We start from the raw sequence: 20,487 nt of genomic DNA, 5'->3' as shown, positions 1-20,487 counted from the left end.
AGCCTGGCCAACATAGTGAAACCCTGTCTCTACTAAAAATACAAAAAGTTAGCCAGACATGGTGGCAGGTGCCTGTAATCCCAGCTACTTGGGAGGCTGAGGCAGGAGAATTGCTTGAACCCAGGAGGTGGAGGTTGCAGTGACCCAAGATCATGCCACTGCACTCCAGCCTGGGCGACAGAGCGAGACCTTGTCAAAAAGAGAGAGAGAGAGAGAGAGAGGAAGAAAAAGAGGAATAAGAAGAAGGAGGAGGAAGAGGAGGAGGAGGAGGAGTGGAAGGAAGGAAGGAAGGGAAAGAAAGAAAGAAAAAGAAGAAGGAAGGAAGGAAAGGAAGGAAGGAAGGGAAAGAAAGAAAGAAAAAGAAAAAGGAAGGAAGGAAGGGAAAGAAAGAAAGAAGAAGGAAGGAAGGAAAGAAGGAAGGAAGGAAGGAAGGAGAAAGCAAAGGTATTATAATACATGTGCCATGGTGGTTTGCTGCATCCATCAACCCGTCATCTACATTAGGTATTTCTTCTAATGCTATCCCTCCCCTAGTCCCCTACCCCATGACAGACCCCAATGTGTGATGTTCCCCTGCTTACATCCATGTGTTCTCATTGTTCAACTCCCACTTATGAGTGAGAACATGCAGTGTTTGGTTTACTGTTCTGGTGTTAGTTTGCTGAGGATGATGGCTTCCAGATTCCTCCATGTCCCTGCAAAAGGACATGAACTCATCCTTTTTTTAAGGCTTCATAGTATTCCATGGTGTATGTGCCACATTTTCTTTATTCAGTCTATCATGGATGGGCATTTGGGTTGATTCCAAGTCTTTGCTATTGTGAATAGTGCCGCAATAAACATACGTGTGCATGTGACTTTATAGTAGAATAAGTTAAAATCCTTTGGCTATATACCCAGTAATGGGCTTTCTGGGTCAAATGGTATTTCTAGTTCTAGATCCTTGAGGAATTGCCACACTGTCTTCCACAATAGTTGAACTAATTTACACTCCCACCAACAGTGTAAAAGCGTTCCTGTTTTTCCACATCCTCTCCAGCATCTGTTGTTTCCTAACTTTTTTTTTTTTTTTTTTGAGACGGAGTCTCGCTCTGCCGCCCAGACTGGAGTGCAGTGGCCAGATCTCAGCTCACTGCAAGCTCCGCCTCCCGGGTTCACGCCATTCTCCTGCCTCAGCCTCCGGAGTAGCTGGGACTACAGGCGCCCGCCACGTCGCCCGGCTAGTTTTTTTTTTTTTTTTTTTTTTTTTGTATTTTTTTTAGTAGAGACGGGGTTTCACCATGTTAGCCAGGATGGTCTCGATCTCCTGACCTCGTGATCCACCCGTCTCGGCCTCCCAAAGTGCTGGGATTACAGGCTTGAGCCACCGCGCCCGGCCGTTTCCTAACTTTTTAATGATCACCATTCTAACTGGCATGGGTTGGTATGTAATTGTGGTTTTGATTTGCATTTCTCCAATGACCAGTAATGATGAACTTTTTTTCATATGTTTGTTGGCCACATAAATGTCTTCTTTTGAGCAGTGTCTGTTCATATCCTTTGCCCACTTTTTCATGGGGTTGTTTTTTCTTGTAAATTTGTTTAAGTTCCTTGTAGATTCTGGATATTAGTCCTTTGTCAGGTGGATAGATTGCAAAAATTTTCTCCAATTCTGTAAGTTGCCTGTTCACTCTGATGATAGTTTCATTTGCTGTGCAGAAACTCTTTAGTTTAATTAGATCCAGTTGGTCAATTTTGGCTTTTGTTGCCATCGCTTTTGGTGTTTTAGCCATGAAATCTTTGCCCGTGCCTATGTCCTGAATGGTACTGCCTGGATTTTATTCTAGGGTTTTTATGGTTGTAGGTCTTACATTTAAGTCTTTAATCCATCTTGAGTTAATTTTTGTGTAAGGTGTAAGGAAGGGGTCCAGTTTCAGTTTTCTGCATATGGCTAGCCAGTTTTCCCAACACCATTAAAAATATCTTCTTCTCAGTTCTGTGTAAGTATTACTGGATATGGGAACATAAGAAGTTACAAGAATCTTTCACTAAAAAATATAGAAAATGTGACCTTCTAGGACAGTGGTTTTCTGTTTGCCAGTGTGAAAAGTGTGTGTTTATGTGTGTGCGTATGCAAAATGTGTATATGCATATATTTGTGAGTGAGATATATGTTTTCCTCTTTCCTTACCTGCTTCATTCCTTACTAAAGTAATTAGAAGTCTTTAAAAGAAGGAGACCAAATAGCATTGAAATGATTTCTTAAGAGAAAATTAATATTCAATAGATTAATACATTTTCTGGAGCATCTAAAATTCACTTTCCCTCCCCACAAAAATAAGATAGTCTATATATTGAAGAGCCATAATCATATACATCCATTTCTTCTAATTAGTAACTACAATGTTTATTAGGTAAGCATGGACATTTGTTTGGCTCTGTAGCTACCTATTTCATGTTCTTTTGGAATCACAGCTTTCCTTATACGTCATAGTGAAAATCAATATTTGAAACTTCTTCCTCTGGAAAAAAATGTAATTTCCCTTATAGGAGATTTAACTGCTTAAATAGTTCTGCTTATATAGGCAAGAGAAATATTCTATGAAAAAATGAGAGATCTGCTGTCTAAAGCCTTTATTGATAAGAGTTATTATTTAAGGAATAAAAAAAATTAAAGCTCTGATGCTGCAAACAAAGCTCCTTGATGAGAACTGAGTTCATGCTGAGATAAAAAGTTACAAAGCAAGAGAACAACCTCATTATATTTTTAAAATTCCAGGGAAAATCATTGTTTTGCTAAAGCAATGTGGCAAGACAGCCTGGGACCCAACATTGGTGCCCAGGAGGGTAGGAGTAAAGAGCTTTAGAAGCTTTGAATCTTTTTCTAAAACAATTAAGATTAAAGGACTTAATCAGGAAATCTGAGGTTATGTAAGAGGTGAACAGGTCAACCAGCTCATATATCTGGTTTGGGGCACATGCTTTGGATGACCAAACTTTTCCATGGAAGATTGTACTTTATGATAATTCTCCAGAATGAAAGAACTGACAAGAAACATTAAAGTTTGAAAAGCGATCCCCACCTCCACTGACATCTGAGAACATCCTGGCCTCTCCAGAGACACCTGACTGAGGGAAACAGGTGAGCCAGCTTGGGCTCCAACCCCAGGAAGAGGAAGGGAAGTGGGTCACGCCTGGTGAAGTGGCCTGTCTCTCTTGGCAAGTCAAGCTGAGTGATTTGGAGACTACAGACTCTATCTTGGCTGGCCTGGCCACCTCACAACCTCCTCTCCAAAGGTGACATGTACTGCAGCTTAAGACATTACACGGCACCTGAAGCAAAAACTAAGAGTAGATATGGAATAAATCTTCTGAAGCTGTAAGGCTTGATATCCACAGTAAATTATTCTTAAGTTAGTGAGAAGAGAAAATTCACTATTTCAACAAGAACTACCCAGGAAGAACCAAAAGCCTTCTGAGATGGTGTGTTCAGGGACAGGAATTTAGGGAATAGACCCAATTTTTCTTTTACTTAATCAACATTAGGTTTTGGTGTTTCTAGGAGGGCACAGAAAACTTGAACTGGAGAAGCAAGGTTCATTGGCATGTGCCAGTTGATACTTCACTAAGTCTTTACTAGTAAAAATGATGACATTTATCTTCCTTCTTAAGCCATGTCTATTCTGTTCCAATTTTACCAAGAATGACAGCTAGGATTTGAAAGTGTGCCTGTGTTCTTTGCTGAGCACTTACTGCAAGGTTTCTAACAATGTAAACTTGACCTGTGTTTGACTCACAATGCCCAACAAAAAAATACTGCTGTTTTGAAATTATAGAGATAGCAAAGTGTAGATTGAATCTTGCTGTACACTCAGTGATTCTACCTGCCCGTTTTCTTTTCACTTATGATGCTGATGGCCCATTCTAGCATCGTGCCGCATCATGTTAAGAAAACACCAATCAATCCTGCACCTGTGGGAGAGCAATTTCTGCTGGTTTCAATGACAGTGGAAAAGTAATAGGTCTCAAATCCCATCTGCAATGAGAATGTTGGCCCTCTTCACCAAGGCTTCTAAATGTGCAAATTATATTGTTTATGCATTTTCTTGGTCTTATTGTTATAAAACTGCATTTTTCTTAGCATCAGACTTCAGTAACACTTGATTTTTCTTTTTAATGAGGAATTTGGCAGAACCTAGGCAATTATCTGGGAGCTGTGTAAATTCAGGAAACCTGATTAACAGATCATAATTCACCTAAGAATTTAGGCTTAAGCCATGGTGGATAAAGTTTCCTTCTAAAAGTATTTGGCAACTTGGCTTTAAAAGGAGCACTAGATTAATTCAGTCTGTGCTTTCTTGCCATACGACATCATTTCAAGATATAAATTCCATGTATATCGTTGAAAATGTATAAGATATGCATAAGTTTATTTTGATTTAACAGAGAGGATAAATGAAATGTTCTGCTAATAAACATATTCCAAATAACTAAGCTTACTCTATATAATGTAGGCTGCAGATTTTGAAAGATGAAAAAAAAAACTAATTAAAGCTATATTTAGCAGTGGTAAGGTCACTGATAAGCTCCATACCTCCAGTTATCATCTGTTAAATAAGAGGATGAAATGAGATGATCATTAGTGTCTGCTCTTCTTTATGATCTGAAACGGATTCTTAACCTGAGGTCTGTCTAAATATAAATGAACCACAAATGAGCAACAGAAAGCCCACAAAACACCTGAAATTGTATAAAACATTATGTGTATGTACTTATTTGCATTTTTTCTTGGATGATCCATAGATTTTATCCAAGACCTGAACTTTGTGCCCCTAGTAAGTTTAAGAGTATCTAACATTCATTCTGTGATTAATTTAACTGTTAAGTGATGTAGCCTTTCTTTGAAAATTCATAAGGCTTCTCAGGATATTCTAGTATTGGCTTTAGTTTTTTGTGGTCATAGCTTCCATCACGTAGATGACTCTTGCATGAATTCATCTCACCCTCAGATCACCCTTGAAGACAGACATTGTCCTCTCAAGTTACAGATGAAGAAATGGAGGGGCAGAATGTTCAGGTATGTCAGTAAACATAGGAGTCAGTTACAGATGTTTTGGTTTCCTGGTCTGGTGCTTTTCCCATTACAGTCCATTATGTAGAGTACCATAAAACTTACATTATAACGCACAAAGCTCAGTATTTTGGAAGCTACTTATGTATGCAAAGGTCTCCAAAGTTTAGGCCTCAAAAAGAAAAAAAAACTAATTCAAAAGAAATCAGACTAGTAGCAAGTATGAATTTTAATTTAAAAATGGAAAATACCAGCTGAACATACAGTTCTTCAGTTTCTGCTCTCTAAATTCTGATTTTTAAAATTTATATAACACAATGTGATTTCTTTTACAGAGCTTTCAGGTGGAACACTCAGTCATCAAAAGCTCTTGGTAGTCAGCTAATATCCCCGTTATAGAGATGACTAAAGTCAAGACTCATAGATTTGAGGTGACATGTACAAAGTCAGAGAGAAAAGTGCAGACCTAGAACTTGATGCTGATCTCATTACTCCAAGTCTGCACTTTTTCATTGCACCCACAGCTGTCTCTGCAGTGTCCTTAGGGCATCAGGGATAGGGGAGGGGTGCATGGGCTGGGAAATTGCCAGGTGAGACCATTTGTATAGACTCATGTGTTGGAGAGGGAACTGTCTGCAAAATAAATGCCATAGTAAGATAAACTACATTTTCTGGAGTCTAGATTTGAAAGTTTTTTCTGAAAGTTCAGAATCTTTCTCCATACCAAGCAAAGGACAAATGTATCTGTGAACAGCAAGAAAACAACTGAGACTGAAATCTTCCCCATTGTAAATGCAGCTTACAACTTTTTACAAGACCAATTTTTGTGAACTTGCATTTCTTTTCTTTCCAGGGGATGACATGGCCTGATTCAAAACAGGGGGACTGTGGGAGAGATTTAGCACAAGAAAGGCTATTGGTGTTCCCTGTGTCTTATTGGCTTTTTGTGAATTCCCTAGAACCTGAAGCCCAGTAATTACTCTTTAATCTTTTGCCAATGTTAAACTTTTTTTCTGAGTAGGTCTATGACTTTAAGTAGCTGGTATATATTTTTATGATCAGGCTGTACTGCAGGCACATTAGAATGCACTGGGAGATGCATGATTTATATATTTTGATTTTGACTTCTACAAGATTTACATCTGGGCTGAATACATAAAATAATAGTGGTTTGCCAGTATAAAGGAAAGAATCATTCAAGTTCAGCCAATCTGATTGTATCACCAGAGTGGTGGAGGAGGAACTCAGACAAGTTCTCATTACAGATGTGCCAGGAACTTGGGTTTGGAGACTCACCTCCCTGCTTTTAAATTACATCTCTGCCATATAGTGGGCAAGGGAAGAGGGAATGAACATTTAGTAAATCTAATAAGATGTCAACCATTGTGTTAGGCACTTTACAGACATTTTAATTTCTACTCTATACCAGCCCTGGAAAGTTGGTACTACTGGTCTCAATCTCCAGATGAGAAAACAGAGATTTAATGAGGTTTAATAATTTGTCCAAAGCCACAGAGTTACTGACACCCACATTGGAACTCAGGTGTTTCTGCCAATAAATTCATATTGTTTCTATTATTCAGCACTTCTTATCTGGGCTTTAATGTCTCCATTTGTAAAATAAGATTAGTAAGCATACCTTTTAAGACTGCTGGATTATAAGAGATTAATTTATCAACAACAATCCTAATATACAGGAGGTCTTGGATGAATAGTATTTCTCTCCCTACACTTTGTTCTGGTAATAGCTCTGATTTTGCTGTTTGATTTGTTTGTTTGCTAGCTTGATTGATTAGGGGTTTTTGTTCTTTTTAAAGATTTGGGCCTACCTCAGCTTTTTCTAAGATGCAGAAGCAAAATGATGATTCAATATAGAGGTGCCTATATGACATTAGAAGACAAGGAGAACCAGAATAACATTTTGTTCTTCTGTCACTTGTCTAGAGTAAAGAGCTGCAGGCAGGGAATGGGGTGGTGCTGTTCTGCACCCTGGGAGAGTGTGTGGGGTTTCCAGGTGTCTTCTTAACTGTGCACCAAGACCTTTGTGCACAACTTTAATATTCCTTCCTTAAGAAGCTGCAGTCTGTCACTTCAGGGAGGGGTTGAAGCTAGACAATGGCCAGGCTGCACCTTAATAGGCCTACAGTGTTCCAAATGGCCTCTCATTGCAGGCAGGTAGCCCAGAGTGCTGCCCATGCCTGGTGCATGGTAGGGAATGTGAACAGAACTTCACGAGAATTGGTAGGGAATGGCAATATTTTCTTGCCTGTAAATGACAGACGACTACTCATAGAGAGGCTTGGGAATAACTACTTATCTCAGAAATAATGATTATTTATTTATTTATACCTTGCTCCTGGCATGAAGGTGCTGGAGCTCTCTGCTTACAGATAATAATCTAAAACTGCATGTTCCAAGAATAATGGAAAGCATCTATATAAACCAGAGGGGTTGAAAGGGATGATGATGCTTAATCCTAGGAAGATATTTTGATATTTTTTTCAGCTAACCTTGACCCAGCACTTTCCTTGAACTAGGGATATACAAAAATAATTAAGACATAGCCTTCATCTTTAATGTACTAACAGTCTGGTAGGGGACCAGACATGTGTACTGAGACTATAAGGCAGCCTAGTAGGCTCTGTGCTGGAGGTATGAATGGAATATAGCAGGAACTCAAAGCAGACAGGGTGACTATTTTACTTGATGAAGAAGTAATATTTGAGTTACTTTTTAAAGGATAAATAGGAACTTGCCAAGCAAAGAAAATGAAAAGTGGGGGGTAGAGGAGTACTTTGACAAAGTATATACAAAGGTCCAGTGTCCACAAGAAAGATTGTGAGGAATTTATGAGGCTCGGCCATAGGACAGTAAGACCAGAGACCAAGGTTGGGGCCAAAGTGAAATATCTGGTACTCTGAGAAATGAGAGTTAACGGGATTAAGCCCTAGCACTGCCATTTCTAGAATGTGGCTCTGAAGAACTTACTAAGTCACTCTGAATCTTGTTTTTCTCATTTGTGAAATGGGCCTAATAATAGTTCCTATCTCCAAGAGTTATGAAGATTAAGTCAAAATACCCCTCTGGACAATTCTAGCACATGGTCATGCTCAATAAATGCCAACTCTTTGTAGTATTTTTAGTAGCAATAGTCAATTTTTATAATAAAATCAATAGCACTATCTAAGAACATAAATAATGTCCACATTAGGCTTCTCAAGAGTCTTTTTAAAGGAAAAGATCTGTAATAGGGCTATCCAATACAAAACTCTCTGTAATGATGAAAATGTTCTCTATCAATGTTGTCCAACTTATTAGTCATTATCTGACTACTGTATCTAACTACTGAGCATTTGAAATATGGCTAGTGCAATTGAGGAACTGAAGTTTTCATTTTATTTAATTTAAATAGCCATGTATCTTAGTGGCTGTTGTATTAGACACTAGAGACCTAGGTTTATAAAATCATAAAATGTTTTATCTGTCAAAGACCTTAGAAATTGATATAAAGCTCTTATCCTCCCCCCATCACCATTTTACAAATGTCTCTCAGAGGGAAATTGATTTGCACAGGGTTGCATAACTAATGACAAACCTGGTGCTAAACCCAGCAGCTCTTCTTGCATCCTAGGCAAAGTTCTCATTATCCTGAAGTCTGGTTGGATTATTCTTTCCACCTTAGAAAGTGTCTGTTGCAAATGCATCATGGGTTCTGATGTTCCACTCAGCCACCTTTCCTCCCCTCACCATGTTCATTTCTACTTCTTTTTTTAATAATATAATATGCATGCTACATCCAGTAAATCCCAAGTAATCCATAAGTCACTGATAGATATTTTAGCTTCCGCTCATGGGAACATTTTATATCAGCAGCAGCTCATTTAGTACAAAATTCTCGGCACCATTATTTTCATAACTAGTGTTTTGTTCTTTTTGTTGTTATACTATTATTAATTTTTGTTACTTTGCCTAAGTATTAAACTTGTGTCAACAAAAATATTGATCTTTTTTAGCATTTACAAAACATAAGTTCGGATTATTCATCATTAAGAAATTAGGATGATCAAACCATTTAGCAGAGTCATCGGTTAAGAAGGATTGATCAGAGCGCTATGGGAATATGGCAGAATAGGAAGCACCAGTTTCCCCATCTAAACAAAATTGCAGTTGCAGAATCTGTCTGGTCTATTTTGGAATTCTGGAATCTATTAGAATGATTGTAACTTCCAGGGGAATGATTGGTAATAGTAAATTTTGGTTAATTTCAGCTTGCAACATGGCAGCAGCTGTTCATTTTCCAGCCCCATGGCAGGCAGTCGTGCACATGTTTCATATGTAACTTGCAGGCAGTTTGTAGGCACCAGGGTGAGCAAAAAGGATCCTACAAAAACTGGAGCTATATATTCTGATTGCTGATTGCTGTGTCTAATCTTTGAGGTACACATATATAGGAGGAAGCCATTGTTGCACCCCTTTCTTCACTGTTGCAAGCCCTTCTCCCTTTGGCTAAAGCAAGTTCCATAAGATCTAAAGGACCAGTGCACTTTTATTTTATTTTTTCTTCTCCTCCTCTCACTTTATTTTTCTCTTCTTCCCCTTTTGGGAGACAGACATTTAAAGTCTAAGACTTCTAAAAACAACCACGTATATGGGGCATTCAGAAAGTCACAACATATGCCCAGGGAAAGACACAGTCTTAAAAACTAACCGAGAAGACCTTAAGTTTACATATTGGGCTTATCACCAGCACTGACACAGCCTATAGCAATTAAAAAAAAAAAAAAAAAATTAGCAAACCCCGGGGAAGGGGAAGAATCTAATTTTCAAAATCACTACATTATTATATTCAAAAGTCCAGCATTCAACAACAACAAAAATCACAAGACATAAAAACATAGGAAAGTATGTGGGGCCCATTCAAAAGGAAAAATAACCCAATAGGAACATACCTAAAAAATACCCAATGGAAGATCTGTGGTACAAAGACTTTAAAACAACTGTCTTAAAGATGCTCAAAAACCTGAAAAATGATGTGGAGAAAGTCAAGGAAACAATGTATGAACAAAACAGAAAGATTAATAAAGAGAGAAAAAAAAAAACTAAAACAAAACCAAAAGGCAGTTCTGGAGCTGTAAAGTACAATAACTGAAATAAAAAATTTGCCAGTAAGATTCAAAGACAGATTTGAGCAGACTGAAGAATCTGTGAACTTGAAGATAGGACAATGGAAATTGTCAATTCTGGAGAAAACAGAAAAAAATATCAAAGAAAAGTGAGCAGAGTGTAAAGAATCTGTGGGATATCATCGAGCAGACAAATATACACATAATGAAAGTCTTGGAAGGAGAAGAGGGATAGAGAAAAGGGAAGCCAGATTATTCAAAGAAATAATGACTGAAAACTTTCCAAATTTGATGAAAGACATGAATATAAACATTCAAGAAGTTCAACAAACTGTAACTAAAATGGACTCAAAGAGACCCACACCAAAGCACATTATAATCAGACTGTTGAAAGACAAAGACAAAGAGAGAACCTTGAAAGCAGCAAGGGAGAAGCAACTTGTCACATATAAGGGATCCTCAATAAGATTATCAGCGTATTTTTCATTCTAAACTTTAGAGGCCAGAAAGCAGAGGGCTGATATATACAAAGTGCTGAAAGAAAACACACAAACAAACCTGTCAACCAAGCATCCTGTATCTGTCAAAACTGGCTTTCAAAAGAGAAAGAGAAATTAAGACATTTCCTGAAAAACAAAATCTGAAAAAGTATATTACCACTAGACTGTCCCTAAAGAAATGCTGAAAGAAGTCCTTTCGGTTGAAATGAAAGAACACTAGGCAGTAATTTGAAGACATGTGAATAAATAATAAAGATCTCAATAAAGGTAAATACACGAACAATTATAAAATCTGGTAACTTTAACACTTTGGTTTGTAACTCCACTTTATGCATTTTATGTGATTTAAGAGACTAATGCTTATTTTTAAAACTATTATCAGTTTTAAAATCTAGTCTTATTTTAACTTTGGTTTTTAATTCTACATTTTGTTTTCTACATTATTTAAGAGATTAATGCATAAAAATTAGTTTATACCTTTAGACCCACAATGGGTAAAGATACAGTTTTGTAATATCAGTAACTAAAGAGAGGTGGGAGTGGAGCTGTATTGGAGCAGAGTTTTTGTATGTTATTGAAGTTAAGATGTATAAATTCAAATTAAAATGTGATAACATTAAGATGTTTAATATAATACCATAAAAACCACAAAGAAAATAGCTAAAGAATATACAGGTACACAGAAAAAGGCAGAAAAGAATTAATACATTTAACTGCAAAAAAAATCAACTAAGCAGAAAGGAAGACAGCAATGCAGGCAATTAGGAACAAAAAAAGCTGTAAGGAATATAGAACAGAAATAAAATTGCAGAAGTAAGTCTCTTCTTATCTGTGATTATTTTAAATCTAAATAGATTAAACTGCCCAATCAAAAAACAGAATGAGAGAATGGATTTTATAACAGTATGATCCACCTATATACTATCTACCAGAGACACTTCAGATCTAAAGACACAGATAGGTTAAAAGTGAAAACAGAGAAAAAAGTATGCCATGCAAATAAGAGAGCAGGGGTGAATAGGTAGGCCAGTCACAAAAAGAAAAATACTGTTTAATTCCATTTATTTGAGGTACCTAAAGTAGTCAAATTCATAGAAACAGAAAGTAGAATGGTGGTTGCTAAGGGTTGGGAAGAGAAAGAATGAGGCGTTATTCTTTAATGGGTATAGCGTTTCAGTTTTGCAAAATGAAAAGAGTTCTGGAAATGGATGGTGGTGATGATTGCTCAGAAATGTGAATATACTTAATGCCATAGATCTGTACACTTAAGAACAATTAAGACATTTTAAATTGCAATCCCCACATGTCAAGGGTGGGACAGGTGAAGGTAATCAGATCATGGGGGCAGTTTCCCCCACGCTGTTCTCATAAAATGAGTGAGTCTCACCAGATCTGATGGTTTTATAAGCATCTGGCATTTCCTCTGCTTGCACTCACTCCATCCTGTCATGCTGTGAAGAAGGTGCCTGTTTCTCCTTTGCCTTCTGCTATGATTGTCAGTTTTCTGAGGCTTCCCCAGCAATGCGGATCTGTGAGTCAATCAAACCTCTTTCCTTTATAAATTACCCAGTGTCAGATATTTCTTCATAGCAGTGTGAAAACGGATTAATACAGAAGGTAAATTTTATCTTATGCACATTTTACTTCAATTTTTAAAAATGTGTTATTTCTTGAAAAGGTACATTAAACCGAAAAGAATTGAACATATAATTCAAACAGATACTTTTAGCTAATGTTCTTAACAGCATTAGTCACAATAGCCAAAATATGGAAATAACCCATGTTCATTAGCAGATAAAGAGATAATCAAATATGGTATATACATGCAGTGAAATATTATCTAATCACAAAAGGGAATATAGTTCTGATCCATGCTACAATGTGGATGAACTTTGAAAACATTTTGCCGAGTGAATGAAGTCAGACATAAAAGGTCACATATTATATGATTTCATTTATATGAAATATCTAGAATAGGCAAGTCAAAGAAACAAAGTAGATAAGTGGTTGTCAAGGGCTAGGGAGAGGAAATAAATGGGAGTGATTGCTTAATGGTACAGAGTTTCTATTTGGGATGATTGAGAAGTTTTGGAAATAGATAATGGCAATGGTTGAACAACATTGTGAATATAATTAATGCCACCCAATTAAGCACTTAAAAATGTTTAAAATGGCACATTTTGTAATAATGTTTACATATTATAAAATTTACAAATCTTTCTATGTGCCAAAAAATAAAAATAAAAATGGGATAATCAAGTGTAGACAAAGACAAGATCTTTGCAGCAATCACTGTAGTTAGTTATCCTTGACCTGAGAGTCAGATGTGCTAATGGGACTGTTGTACCTGAGCTACACAAGTGTATCTCTTCCCTTCTGCAAAGAGAAATATCACTCTTTAGCTGTAAATGACCCTCGTTAGGGAATGGCGCATGGTGTCAGGGAGTTTAAGTAGACTTTGAAAGTTTGCTGCCTTCTCCTTAAGACATGGGCATGGTTGTGTAGGAGCAGGGCGGGATAGCTAAGGAAGAGAGGGACACGTCAATTAATATTATACTCACAGTTCAAATAATACTCTTCTTTTATGTGAAGGAGCTGTTATTAATACTTAGCTCTTGCCTTCCTGAGCAGTTACCAGTGAGCTCTACCTGGAGAACAGCATTCACAATGTTAATCTTGGTTTTAGGCTGGCCCGTGTGATTGATGAGGTCACATTAGTCCCCCCACTTCAGACATACTGTCATCTTAAGTTCCTAGAACAGGCCGGGCGCGGTGGCTCAAGCCTGTAATCCCAGCACTTTGGGAGGCCGAGACGGGCGGATCACGAGGTCAGGAGATCGAGACCATCCTGGCTAACACGGTGAAACCCCGTCTCTACTAAAAAATACAAAAAACTAGCCGGGCGACGTGGCGGGCGCCTGTAGTCCCAGCTACTCGGGAGGCTGAGGCAGGAGAATGGCGTGAACCCGGGAGGCGGAGCTTGCAGTGAGCTGAGATCCGGCCACTGCACTCCAGCCCGGGCGACAGAGCGAGACTTCGTCTCAAAAAAAAAAAAAAAAAAAAAAAAAAAAGTTCCTAGAACATTCCCGCAGGTCCTGCTTTCAGTATTGGTCTGTAATTTTCCTCCTATTAGCCAGTTTAGCTAATGCTTACTCAAGTCTTCAGATCATTTGCAAATATTGCTCCCTCAGATAAGCCTTCCTGACCCCTACTCTTAAAAAGTAAATCAACTCCTTCCACACCTGGCAAAACACACACACACACACACTCACTCACTCATTGCATCCTTCCTTGATCTTTTGTTTATGATTCTCTTCACAGCTTTTAATATACTTCATTTTTATTATTATTTGTTTAATATCTATCTCCTCCTTACACTATAGATTCTATGAGGGTAGAGACCCTATCTCTAGGGTCTAGTCTGTTCTCAGACATTCAGTAGGAGCTTAGTAAGTATCTGTTGAATTAAAACATAGGTAAATAAAAGAAAAACTCTATTAATGGGTAGTGACTAGCAACTAAACACAGTGAACTAAGTGAGTAAATGGATAAATTACCTGTCCTTATGAGAAATCTAGGTTAGTTTCTACTTCTCTTGAAAGTTTAGAAATAGAGTTGCTTAAAGACCAAGAACTAGAAAGAGACTGAGACTCAAACTACTAAAGCAAAATAATAAGTGAATTTGTGATACTTTGTGAATATGACTGTTAAGAAAGCCCAATGTTTAACACTTGATCAAAGTAAGCTCCTGTTCACTCATTCCACCCCCTAGATTCCAGCAGCAAGACAATTTGCTTCAACCTTCTAATTCGCTTCAACCTTCCAATTCATCATGGATGAGGGGCATTGTTCAGAACTCAGTTCTCACTGATAAATTGTGGAGTAAAAATGTTCTTAATAAACTTTTTTTTGTATAAATGAAAAAAGTTATTTGAGGTTGAAAAACTATATCTTAGTTATTAATACTATCTTCAGGTGTCTTCTGTACAGATAGTCTTCAGAAGGTCTTTTGCTGAACTAGATGATGGCATGCAGATGCATAGCAAGAAGAAGTGGGGATCTGGGGTACAGATGGGCTAGAGCAGGTGGATTCCAGAAACTTCCTGGGCAAGTGGAGGATACAGGTGCTGTCCTTCCTTTGTAAAAGGGCAAAACTGATATTAGAAGGGATTTTCATTAGCTTGTGCTCTGTTATATGTGGTGTAACTTTCTCCTCTTTTCCTTTTCCCACCTTCCAGTATGAAATCTTTAGTAAAATTCTTCACTAAAGCCTTGAGAGGTGGGTTTCACTTTGGTTAGCAATGAGGTATGAAGTATCCTGCTGTAAGGTTAATGAACAAAAATTGCCACATCAAAAAGTCATCTCAAAAACATGACCATGTGATTAGAAAAATACTTCACTTCTATGGTATTCTTTTCAAAAAATCATGGCCCATCTAATCATGGGAAAAGCATCAGACTCACCTAGACTGGGGACAGTCTCCCCAGTACCTGACCAGTGATTCTCAAGGGTGTCAAGGTGACGAAAACAAGGAAAGGCTAAGACATCACTATATAACAGAGTAGACTGGGAAAACCTTCCAACTGAATGCAATGGAGTTCCTGGATGAAATCCTGGAACAGAATGAAGGCATTAATTTTAAAAACTAGTGAAATTCAAATAAAATCTAGATTTAGTTAATAGCCATGTACCAATGTTGGTTTCTTAGTTTCGACAAAAGTAAGATGTTAACAATGGGAGTAAGTGGGTGAGGGGCACATAACAACTTTTCTATAAATCTAAAATCATTCAAAAATAAATAGTTTGTCTACAGGTAAAGCCTCAAAACTAAAATAGTCAATTTTGGCTTCTTGCTGAACTTAAGCTCTTTGCTAAGTGGACAGTGGTTGTCACCAAAGTCCCTTGACCTTTGGCTCCTATTAAACATAGTTATCATGTTTAAAAAAATGTTTTAATTCTTAAAATGGCAAGAAAGACTTTATTCAGGACTATTGCAATATGTGTGAAGACTATTTTAAGAGGGAAAAGCAATCAGGCTCAACTCTAAATACAATAACAACAAATGGGGGTTTATAATCAATGAGTAGAGTGAGGGATGAATGGACGACAGATCACTGACAGGAGACATCCAGGGTAAGAGGAAGTTGCTAAACCAACTGAAGAGGTTTTTTGAAGGCAAGCCAAGGACTTATACATCAAAAGTGTGGGGTGAGGAACTTGATCAGATATCAAGGGTGGGGGAATTCTCACTAAAATGACTTGGCAGAATTCTTGCTGAGACTGGGCTAGGCAAGCCACAGACAGGAGAGGCGCCAAGGTCGAGGCCTAGTCAAGAAGAGGGCTGAGGGTAACCCAACTGAAGTTCAGTCAAGGAGAGGGTCTTTGTCATCATCAGTCACACTGTTTGAATTTGAGTGGTGACTATCCTACCCACATTCACCTCATAGCTTGACTTGTATCCAGATGATTTGGTTGTATTAATTTTCTTGGCCTGGGAGCAGATTCCACCTAAGATTTCACATTCACCATCCAGAGTGTGGCCATTGGCATTACCAGTGTTGATGTTATTTGAGCCAATTTCCTCCCAAATTGATTGGTTTGTAGTCCTGGAGACAGTAAACCTTTGGGATTTGGCATGTGATTTTACAGATGGTTTGGTACCTGGAATCCACCAAGCCATTCTTTCACAGAGCCAAAGCCCTTGAAATATGTTGAACTTTCCAGTCAAAAGATCCTTATCCAGGTGTAAGAACTGTAAGAACTTTACATGTAATGAGAACATGAATTCCACAAATCTGCCAATTTAGGTATAAAAGATAAACTACAGAAGGACTTTATTTTCCTCAGGGCCAGTCCAGCACATTAATTCACATTAACATATTCAGGTATGGAAGGCTTTGAAAAATTAATAAGCTCAGTTTCCACTTTGCATTATTTATTCTTGAGAATGGGTGTTTGTTTGTTTGTTTGTTTGTTTTGGTCATTTGGGTAATTCCTGAAGCAATGTCTCTCCATGTAAAACCAAGTGACAAAATGAGTGCAGTCAGACAGTTTCAAACGGAACCAGTTTTGTTTTTTTGGCCTGTATTCTGACCTAAAATAATCTGCACAGTAACCCCATTTCTTCACCTGACTTTGGCTCTGGAGACGCTTTAGAGTTCTGTCTGCAGAGACACAGATTGCGTCATGGAGAGCACCAAAGCAGAAGCCTTGTTGGGGTAAGGCCAATGGAGGCTGATAGTGGCACATGGGCTGGGCTAGTGAAAACAAGTTCAAAGTTGGTTGGATTTTTTTGTTTTGTTTTGTTTCAGTTCCAAAAAAAATTTTCGTAGGCAAATGCATTCTGACTTTCCCAATTCCATAAATAAACTCTGAAAAGACATGAAAGAAGGTCACAAAATCCAACCAAATACACACCTACTTGTAACGTCTTGTTCTGCTGTTATTAAACTTGTGGTTTTTCCTTGGCAGATCTTTTAATATAGGGAGAAGGTGAAACCGTGGTTAAAATATTGAGCAAAATGTAACCATTATTAATAAGCAACACATAGATGGATTGTTAGCCAATACCTCACTGCTTTGGTGGGTTACTTAAGTATCCCACCAGCACAGTGGTAAAGTGGCAAACACAGAATTCTGTTGCCTTTAAAGAAACTGACCAGAAAATATAAGTGTTTCATTATTTCTGAAGTGTTTGCAGGTTCCTCCCCTTTTCATTTTCCTTCTTGCAAAACTTTTTAATTTTAACACCATCTCTTAGCCAGCTTTTAAAATAAAATTAATATATGTTTATGACTTCATTTCTTTTCAACAGTTTATGATATTTAAGGACAAGCCAACCACTATTTATTTATAGAACTTGATCCTATTTCTGTTTCTCTATTTTGTCTCCTGGAAAGCAGAGGAAAAGAACTCTAAATTTATCAGAGAAATTAGACATTGAACTTTACTTTCCCCAACTTCTACAAATAAACTTGAGCATTTGTTTCCAGATAAAATTAAGAGAAAAAAATTATATCATTTGAAAATAAGATTACTAAAACATTAAGTCTAGACAATTAAATCTGTATAGGTCAGGAAATATAAAAGTTGATTATTCTGATTTTAAGCATTATTGTTTATAAGGATGCTGTAATGCTAATAAGACTTCAGCACTTCCTGAATTCTATACCATTTCAACTTCAAATGAGATTTAAAATTTTTGCATGTCATGCCCTGATTATTTGTCAGTGTGCATAGAAGAAGAACGAGGAAGGGAAAATAATTCTGGAACTTAATTAATTGTGAAACCAGCCTCAGCCCCTGGACGTAGTCTTGTTGACTGCAGAGATAAGGCATTTTGGGGTCAGTTGTCCACTGTGCTTTCTTTTGCCAATGATTGTTCTATTCATTAACTCATTCATTGCATTTTTTATTCATTCATTCAAAACAAATGAAAGAACTTTTCCTTTTGGCCATTTACTTCTGTTCCCCTTTGCTCAAAGGTAGCAAAATACATGATGAAACTTCTTTGAACAGAATTAAAACAAGCCTGAGTTTGGGAAAGTGTCAAAATTAAATTCTAGAAATACGGGTAGATCTGTAGGATTTTTGGTTTCCAGGTTTTCTGAGAATAATAGTGATTTCCCATATTTAAGAAATGTTTTGAAAAACAGGCTTTGAAAGTTAGGCTATGGGCTGGTTTGCCAGAGTAGTTTAAGTTCAAAAATGGAAATAACCTTCTGACAGAGAAGCAAAATGGACTAACTACAAGCACATGGTAAACCAAGTTTTGGCTGCTTCTCTCTCCTTGCAGGTGGACATTGTGAAGGCAGGTGATGGTGTGTACATAGGGCTTCTCCTGATGATGAGGGAGAGGGTGCAGAAGGGCAGCTGACATCCCCTGCTGCTCTTTCTCATTTACAGAAGTACCCAGAGAGAGCCAAGCTCATGGGTCCCTTGTCATTGTGTTGGGGGGCAGGTGTCCAAGGCCCTTTTATGGCTGTGGTAAGCTGTTTAAGGAGGGTTTGTTGGCACTTAGAGGGAAAGCATGAACCCAAATTTCTATTTAACATGTAAGAAGGGACTTAAATGCCAGAATATATAGTACAGCACTCAGAATGTTGTATCACCCAAGTTGCAGACAACCAAGTCTGAATGTAGTTGCCACTCCATTGTACCCAGTGCTAGGACATGTGTCGTGCCTTCCTGACTCACCCAGTGGTCCCCTGCAGTCAGAGGAAGGCAGAGAGGGCACACAGCCTCACATTTCATGAGGAGAGCTAAAGGGCCCATCTTGCTGTGAAAACAGTCAGTGTTGCAAGACGAATGATGTGTTTCTCAAGCACCTGGTCTGGAGGCAGAGCTCTGGGGCTGTCTCCTTTCTTCATCAGGCAGGGAAGCCAGAGAAAATAAAAGTTAAAAGACTGAGTAGTGTTGCGATGAAACTGAATACCTAGTGAGAAAGCAGATGTCTTTGTTCCCCTCCCAGCATGGTCAGCTGGGCTGTTCCTTCTTTTCTGGGTGCCCTCAACACCTTACTATCAGCTGTCACCCAGTGGATAAGAATAAAGTAGCCGAGGAGCAGTAGGGGTTTTGTTTTTCACTGTTTTTGAGGTTGTAGAAATTGATAGCGCACTACACTCTCATCTTGAGATCTGTGGGCTGAGCTCCCAGGGTTCTTAACATGGGCCAAGTTAGTCTGGATGCAACCTTTTGTTATTGTCTAAGTCACTGGCAGACTTAAAAATCACAGCGGTTCACAGCCAGATGACCAGCCTAGGGATGGAGGCGGGACAGGGGGCAGTCAGTATCTCCACTCACATGTCATCTAGTCACGATGCAGAGGTTGAAACACTGAGTTAAAGGAAGCTTATCTTCATATGAAGAATTAGAGGCCACACCTCCTTAAGCTAAATTTAGAAGTGTTAGTATGTGAACAGGAGATATACAGTATCTCAGGTTTCCTGGGGCAGCAGCCTGATAAGACATTCCAGATAATTCTCTTCCTTGCCTAAATTGGGCCTCACCAGACAGGTCAGAGCAGGCACTGCAGAAGGAGCTATCCTCTTGTGTGGCTCTATCCTTCTCTTCAAGTTTGAGGGGTTTGTGGACCACATGAGGCTGGACGGCTCACATATCAGCTGCCAGGCTCTTAGTCACAGACATGGCAAACTTCCGTCATTTAAGCAGTGGCACAGGTGTTGTGGAGAAGTCCTAGAGCTCCAGCTGTGTGGCAGAGGGAAGGGTCAGGTCGGTGAGAAAATAAAATTATTCTCAGCCTCTCTCCCATATTCCAGTAAGTCTAGATAGAGCAAAATGTCTAATCTAACTGGATAAATAGCTATTCAATTGCCTGGCATGTGGATTACCTGCTTTATAGATTTTACTGAGCACGTTTCAAATCCAGAGACCCTGTCTTACCCTGGCAAACGTCTACCCAAGCTGCTTCCAGCCTGCCTGCATGTGTTCAGGGCAGCAATTTAATTTTTATGTTATCATAAGCTAAACCTAATCAGGAGGCAAATGTTCTGCTGACTAATTTAGCTCTGTTTTCCAGAGCAAGAGATAAATACCTTAGAGTGAGAAGCAATACAGAGTTGTGGGAGCCAGCACAAAGGAATCAGGGGTCTAGTGTCAGTCCTGGCTCTGCTCCTTCCTCACTCAGTGACTTTGGGATAGTTTCCCCATGCCTGGATTTTAGGTTTCTCATCGGAAATGAAGCTGCATGAGCATAGTGGGGAACAACAAGAGACCTAAGGACTGAGAAGTGAACATTTGGAGACAAGTTGCTTACTATGTCTCATCAAGATATCCCTTCTAAGACACTGTATT

General features: G+C 38.4%; 1 protein-coding gene and 1 long non-coding RNA gene across 5 annotated transcripts in view; one reads left to right on the top strand and one right to left on the bottom strand.

Moving 5' to 3' along the window:
* PARM1 (prostate androgen-regulated mucin-like protein 1) overlaps nucleotides 1-20,487 on the top strand; it is a 162,822-nt gene that overhangs the window by 66,795 nt on the left and 75,540 nt on the right. Inside the window, exon 2 of one of the 4 annotated variants that reach the window (XM_033214427.1) lies at nucleotides 4,989-5,056. The exons of the other annotated variants lie outside the window; for them this stretch is intronic. The gene's annotated coding sequence lies outside the window, so the exon portion shown is untranslated. The remainder of the gene's footprint in view (nucleotides 1-4,988; nucleotides 5,057-20,487) is intronic. 4 annotated transcript variants of the gene reach the window in all.
* On the bottom strand, nucleotides 14,552-19,520 carry LOC117085478. Its single transcript, XR_004437969.1, has 3 exons — nucleotides 18,871-19,520; nucleotides 17,096-17,147; nucleotides 14,552-14,809 (listed from the first exon to the last, which is right to left on the bottom strand). It is a non-coding gene; the product is annotated as an uncharacterized LOC117085478 (long non-coding RNA).

This window comes from Trachypithecus francoisi, unplaced genomic scaffold, assembly GCF_009764315.1.
Source record: "Trachypithecus francoisi isolate TF-2019V2 unplaced genomic scaffold, Tfra_2.0 Lachesis_group1, whole genome shotgun sequence".
Taxonomy (NCBI): domain Eukaryota; kingdom Metazoa; phylum Chordata; class Mammalia; order Primates; family Cercopithecidae; genus Trachypithecus; species Trachypithecus francoisi.
Note: the sequence above shows the minus strand (reverse complement) of the source record. Positions and strands in the feature narration are given on the sequence as shown.